This window comes from Stegodyphus dumicola, chromosome 8 (genome assembly GCF_044657685.1).
Source record: "Stegodyphus dumicola isolate Sdum_Otavi_A_Nest chromosome 8, ASM4465768v1".
In the NCBI taxonomy this organism is placed as follows: Eukaryota; Metazoa; Arthropoda; class Arachnida; order Araneae; family Eresidae; genus Stegodyphus; species Stegodyphus dumicola.
In genome coordinates this window covers 182434304-182441110 of record NC_140775.1, presented here as the reverse complement: position 1 = coordinate 182441110, position 6807 = coordinate 182434304, and positions in this window count along the sequence as shown.

Here is a 6807-nt window from a genome sequence, read left to right as displayed (position 1 = left end):
AATATAGATTGCACTTTCATACTTGCAAGTATCGCAGATCCCTGTTCTCGTCAATTAAATGAAATCGTTTTCAAATGCTTTGATGTTGCTAAATGTAAACTGTATGTAATTATGCTGGTGAAACACCAATTTTGGAAGCCTAAGATATTCATTTAAATTAACCTTTTGAAGACGGGATGGCCATTATAGTAGCCATAGAGTCCTCTCTTTAAAATGATGGGGTTACCCACTTTAGTGGCCATGTCTTTTCCCGCATTTTACAGGCTGAAAAGCGGGGTGAAATGTCAAATTTGACGTCCCTGGGGTTTTAACCACTTATCTCTTTCAAAGGTCTTCCTTTTGCGACATAGATGCATCCCTCTGAGAATCCATTAAACTGCACACAAGAATCTTTGTTGCAAATAGAAGGTGATTTCTTAAAGGGGGAAAAGCATTCGGTTCAAGATTTCCCGTCCTTTGGTAGCTTTTACTGCTACCAAACAACGGTCTCAAAAAGTTAATAAACTTAACGAGTTGTGCTACTTTTAGCATACATCCTAAACTCCCGATGCTAATACAGTTCTTTAGAAAAACTCTTTAAAAATGCTAAAAACTAAACAGACTACTGAAAAGATTAATTTCACAACTTTTGTTTTTGAAACAATTGTAAGAAAAATCGCGAGAATTAAATGAACTTTTATGAGCTGTGTTAGTTTTGATTGCTTGGCGAAGAATCACGGATTCGGCTGGATAAAGAAAACACTTCAAGAACGATTGCATAATTAACCATGAACTACCAGAATTAATCCTAATGTTAATTTAAGAAAGTATATGAAGGATGTAGTTTCTTAAATTATGATAGTTTGGGTCATGTCACACTGTTATGAAAAATTTACATTTTAGAAGGATTCTACTATTGAAAAAATTCCAAACATAATATCGTTTTTAATTTAGTTAAAGGCCCACTAACGGCCGAACGGTAAAATCATAAAACACTGGTAGTTCGGTCTGGGGTTCGAATTTCAGCGAACGGGATGGCTGCATGGGGATATTCATGGACTCCCTATGTGTAACATGCCTACGAGAAAGTTTCTTTTAGAAAGATCTCCATTAAGCATTATTCCTCTTAGGAAGATAACCTTCGAGTACTTTTCCGTAATCTAATGAACCAAACCAAAACATTTCAGTTAAAGTAACTTTGGCCCCATTAATAGCGAGCGGATAAAATTATTAAAAGCTAGCAACTCAATCCGGTTTAGAATCACCTGGAACGACTTTTCTGCATGGAGGCTTTCCTAGTACGCAGGAAAGTCGTTCCTCGTCGTCGTTAAATGACTCACTTTACAAATACAGATCATTTTTATTTAGAAAGGTCATCTATAGTAAAAACGTTCTGATTTGATGGGTAGCTTTCTTGTGTCTTTCTGTATTCAAGACGCCTAGCTTATTTGATTAATTTATTAAAATAGAACTATGGGAATACGATGAGGCTTTTAATATGCCGTATCTGCTATTGCAGTTTAGAAAAAATAACTAGCTTCCTGAAGTTTATAATCACTAGCATCTTATATTTTACTTAACTTTTGTTTTACCTTTCGAAATATTTAATAAATTATGGTATATTATATTTTTCGAAATTAATATGCAGAATAAGAAAGGCTGTGTGATTAAACTAGGGCTTCTTAAACTTTTTTTCAGTCGCGACCCCTTTTTATGACTGAGATTTTTTTCACTACCCCAGGACCCCTAATATTTACGAAAATTTTGTGGGATCCCATAAGTATTTCGTAAATCCGACACATGCGTGAGTGAAACTGTCAATATTTTTCACTTGTACTGTAATATACTATTGCAGTTTTAGGTAATTAACTTTAATTTCTAATTTTAAGACATAGAACAATGGGAAAATTTTAAATAAGTAACAGACGAAATGACAGCGTCACGTGCAAACCAAGGAAAACGAATGTTTATAGTTTATATTATAAAAAGAATGCGTCGAAATGTTTTCGTTTTTTTTTTTTTTTTTTTTTTTTTTTTTTTTTTGTCTGTATTATCTTATCTTTATCCATTTTCAGATACACTGTGTAAAAATATTTGGTAACTGTAAAATCTTTATAATAAGTTAAAGAAATATCAAAACTGCTAAAATTTTTGACGACTCCATGCTGCAGATCCCGCAGTTTAAGAAACCCTGGTTTATATTATAAAAAGAATAGGTCGAAAGCATTTGCGTTTTTTTCTTTTTCTGTATTTCTTATCTTTAGCTGTTTTCAGATACATTGTGTAAAAATGTTTGGTAATTAAAAAAAAATATTATAATAAGTTAAAGGAATATCAAAACTGCTAAAATTTTTGGCGTAACTCTACTGCAATGGGTACCACGGGGATCACGAGACCCCCGCGAAACCCCGTGGGGTTCGCGTCCCGCAGTAAGAAACTCTGGATTAAACGATTATGCCGATTATTTTTTTGAATCGTTCACTTTGCCTGTACAACGGAGTTTGCTGCTGATAGACTAGTAGAACAAAAAATCCAACTTTCAGGCGCATTATTTCTCGTGATCGATTTACTATTTTAATCAATTTACTATTTTAATTTCTCGTGATCGATTTACTATTTTAATCAATTTACTATTTTAATTTCTTTTGATCGATTTACTATTTTAATTTCTCTTGATCGATTTACTATTTTAATCGATTTACTATTTTAATTTCTTGTGATCGATTTACTATATACTATTCATGGTGTGTTCAAAAATGCTTTACATGCCATAGAGAGATTTTTAACAAAATTTCAATTTCAAAGGAGGTCGTTAAATTTCAAAGCATAGCACCTGTTTTAAATGATGCGTTTTAAAAAAAGGGAAAGATGGATTCCAAAAAGTTATCTCTTAAATTGAATTTTAATTTAGTTAATGTAGTAGAGCATAGTGCAGTAAACTCATTTTCCCCTAAAACATTAAAAAAAAATTAATACGTATTTAATTTTACTGAAAAGTAAACAAACACGGAGAATTTTTTTTTTCTATTTGATACATGCTTAGTGTGACCATATTTTGGATGCAATGAATATCTATGAAAAAAAAAACGTTTTGTGTCACTGTAATGTCGCAAGTGTATCACGATTGATGTGGTAGTTTCCAACGCCAGTGATATAGTTGAGAAAGTGGTAAAAGTTGACAATTGGGTGCCCCTTGTTTATTGGCGATTCCTTCTTGACGCCAACATCGGCGCCAGGAAAGTCACAATTTCAAGATGGCCGCTACACAAAACCAAAATAAGAAGTCGAAGATTTGCATAAGATCTGTGTCTATGTACACATCAATCTATTTTCATTTAAATAAAATCGGGAAGCTAAAACAAATTTAAAACTATCGTGGTAACCAGAAGTGAGGTTTCATCGCCAAAATTTTAAAAAAAAATGTCGCCAATCGAAGGGGCACCCAATTCTACATTAAAGCCGAGAAAGTTCTTAAGGGTATTGATAAATGGAGAGAAAAAACAATATTCTTGAAAAGTACCAAGAAGAAAAACTCTCATGAGATGTTGCTGTAGTCGTTGCGTTTTCCTTGCATTTCATGAAAGGATGATTGCCAGAGCCTCATGGATGTTGGAATTCAACTTCCACCCCCGTTTTGAGGGACAGCAACCTGGGGGGTGGTCTGAGTGTCTCCCATCCATCTCCTCTACTACCAAACCGCACGAGAGGACTTTCGGCTTGCCATATATATAGAGTTTCCTCATGTTACAAAGACACTATAAATTTACAAATATCCATGTCTTCTCCGAGATTTTAACACAGGCCCTTTAGTACCATAGTAGGTTCTTTATCACTGCAGCACTTTGGTAAGATTAGATACAAGGTCACCACTTGAAATGCTGCCTCAATAACTTAGGCTTGCTGTGTATCGTAGTCGAAAATTTTGATTGAGATGCTCTTGCAAATGATCTCTACTTTTTTTCGAAAGTTTTAATTGAGATAATATCATAAATATTCTCGGTAATGGTTTCTGGGATACTGAGCGGATAGCTGCCGTTGTGGAAGAAACAATCTTTACTGTCTCCATTCAATTGTGGCACCAACTTTGAAATATATCTATGCAAATGTCCCCAATACTACATAGATGTTTTTTGCACCAGGGCAACTAATACATTGTTTGTGGGTGGAAAATAAAGCTTAGTAAATTCACATGTAGAGTAATTAGGTCGTTGTGAAGCAGGGGACATGAAAAATGAGCAATGCCCTCGCCGGAACTCGAACCTGGACATCTCGAATACGCATCGAGTGTAATAATCGTTACTCCACGAAGGCATGCAGAAAGGAGAGAGACACTATAAATACCACTATAAATTTTAACATTTACTGAATTTAAAAATCTTTGTCGATTAATTACGAAATTTACTAACAGTGATCATCGGGTAGTTGGCGTTCTTGTTTAGGATTTGTCATGTTGTATGTTTGTGTTTATTCTTATACGTTTTTTGTGTTGTATTGTCTTTCTAATATTTTATATTTTTATTAATACTCAATTGTATTTGGTTACTTTTGTTTGCTGTTGGATCGGGTGAAGCCCGTTACAGTCATAAGACCGTCCTTGAGACGGTTAGGTGGACTGGGCCTCGTCCGATACTGGTAACTTTATACACCTTACTTCAGAATTATTCACCATATTTTGATAGAATTAAATTCAGTTAACGTTTTGAGGCCGGGGCCTTGGTAGCAGTAAAAGCTACCAAAGGACGGGGAATCTTGAACCGAATGCTTTTCCCCTTTTAAGAAATCACCTTCTATTTGCAACAAAGATTCTTGTGTGTAGTTTAATGGATTCTAAGAGGGGTGAATCTATGTCGCAAAAGGAAGACCTTTGAAAGAGATAAGTGGTTAAAACCCCAGGGATGTCAAATTTGACATTTCACCCCACTTTTCAGCCTGGAAAATGGGGAAAACGACATGGCCACTAGAGTGGACAACCCCGTCTTTTCAAAGAGAGGACTCTATGGCCACTATAATGGCCATCCCGTCTTCAAAAGGTTAATAATAAAATTTAGTATCGGCAGTGTAGTTTATTTATTACGACTTTTGAAACGATTCTTTGTACTTATGATTAACATTGTATTGTTCAAGTCCCTTAAGATTTGTGGCATTTATGTTTAAGTTTTACTAACGAAATGTTATATAATTTTTACTTTTCTCTGCAGATCCTATTGACAAGCAGATTTCCTATAAAATTTAGAGATTTATGAATAAGAGTTCGGAGTGTGGTTCTCTGCCTTGCCAATGAAATAACGTCTGTTGGCCCCTCCAATGCTCGTCTTTCTGTGGGTTTTTGTTACATCTTCTTTTGGTAAGTATGCATTTGAATTTATGTTACTGTCTAGGTAAAGCTTGTAATCTCTTCTGAGGTTGCGTTAAAATTTTGAATTTGTAGAAACTGTGAAAATATACTGTGAAATTTGTGTTGAAGCAAGTCCGGGTAAACTGGTAATATTATTTCTGGGTATTTTAATTTTCTCTCTCCCCAAATAGTGAAGTACAATATAAGTCTGGAGTTTTTTAATTATGTGCCTGTGTTTGGTAGTTAGATGTTAATTTATCTCACAGAACGTAAGTAACAAGTTATTGTTATTGGAAAGACTAAGCTCAGTGCTTTGGAACACATAACAGGTGGTACAGATATTCCTGAAAATAGGTAACTTTCGCAGAAAATTATTCTAGAAAGAATTACATTCCTCAAAACTCTACTGCCCCTTTTTCTCTCTCTCTGTAAGCAGAATCTCCTGCAAAACCCTAACAAAGGAAGAGTAACTAAGTTTTGAGTACAAACCTCCAGTATGTGACAAGTCATTTTACTGCTATACTAATGTTTTTTATTTGCTTTAAGTATTGCCAATTCAAGTAGATTGAATTACATATAAAATCTTTGCATGGGTAAAACTCCCAGTAAATAATCTATGATCTCGTCTCGTACTATCTTTCTCATGACTGTCTCATACAATCTTTAGTGGAGGTTTACAGATGTTGTTTACACATATATGTAACGATTTCGATTTTCTCCATGAATTTAAATATTAATTTTGAATGTGACTGCCATCAAATTGGAATAAGGTTTAATTATAGTCTGCAGCATTAAAACTATTTTCTTTAAAATGTCGCTGTAAAATAAACAATGGATCTAAGGCTATAATACTTTCTCGCTGTTGAGAGAAGTAATATTTCTACAGGTAAACTAAGTGACATAATTATTGTGAAACGAAATAAACGTCAAAAATTGCATCTGATTGGTAAAAAGGCAAAACATGTTATACCCAAAACGTACAGCTCTTATTAAATTTAAACTCGAATCGTATGTTTTAACCCTTTGCGGAACAGTGTGTCCGGTGGGGACACACCTAAAAATTTCCTTCTGTACGTACAGAAAAATTGAATGAAAAAGGATTTATAGGTTACTATATGTTGTTCTGAATCTTCTTTATTTATAGTAGATGGCAGCTCAACACAAATCAGTCCATATATTTTAGCCATGTTTAGTTTTTTAAGACCCTCATTTTTCAAAGAAATATTCCAGACTTATTTTTGGGTATAAAAGGAATTGTTTGAAAAGAAATTTCTATGTTATTTTTTTGGCTGTATGCTAACCTCCTTATTCTATATTAGTTTTAAATTTTTACTTCGAAATCTTGCCTAAAATCAAACACCGAATGTGCCCAGACCGGGTTCACCGATAATCTAGGAGGACGACTGAGAGTCTGTATTCTTTGTTTCTCCACATCTCATCGGTCAGTTCATTGACAACAATGCTCGCTTCAGCATTCTTTTCGAAGCTCTATT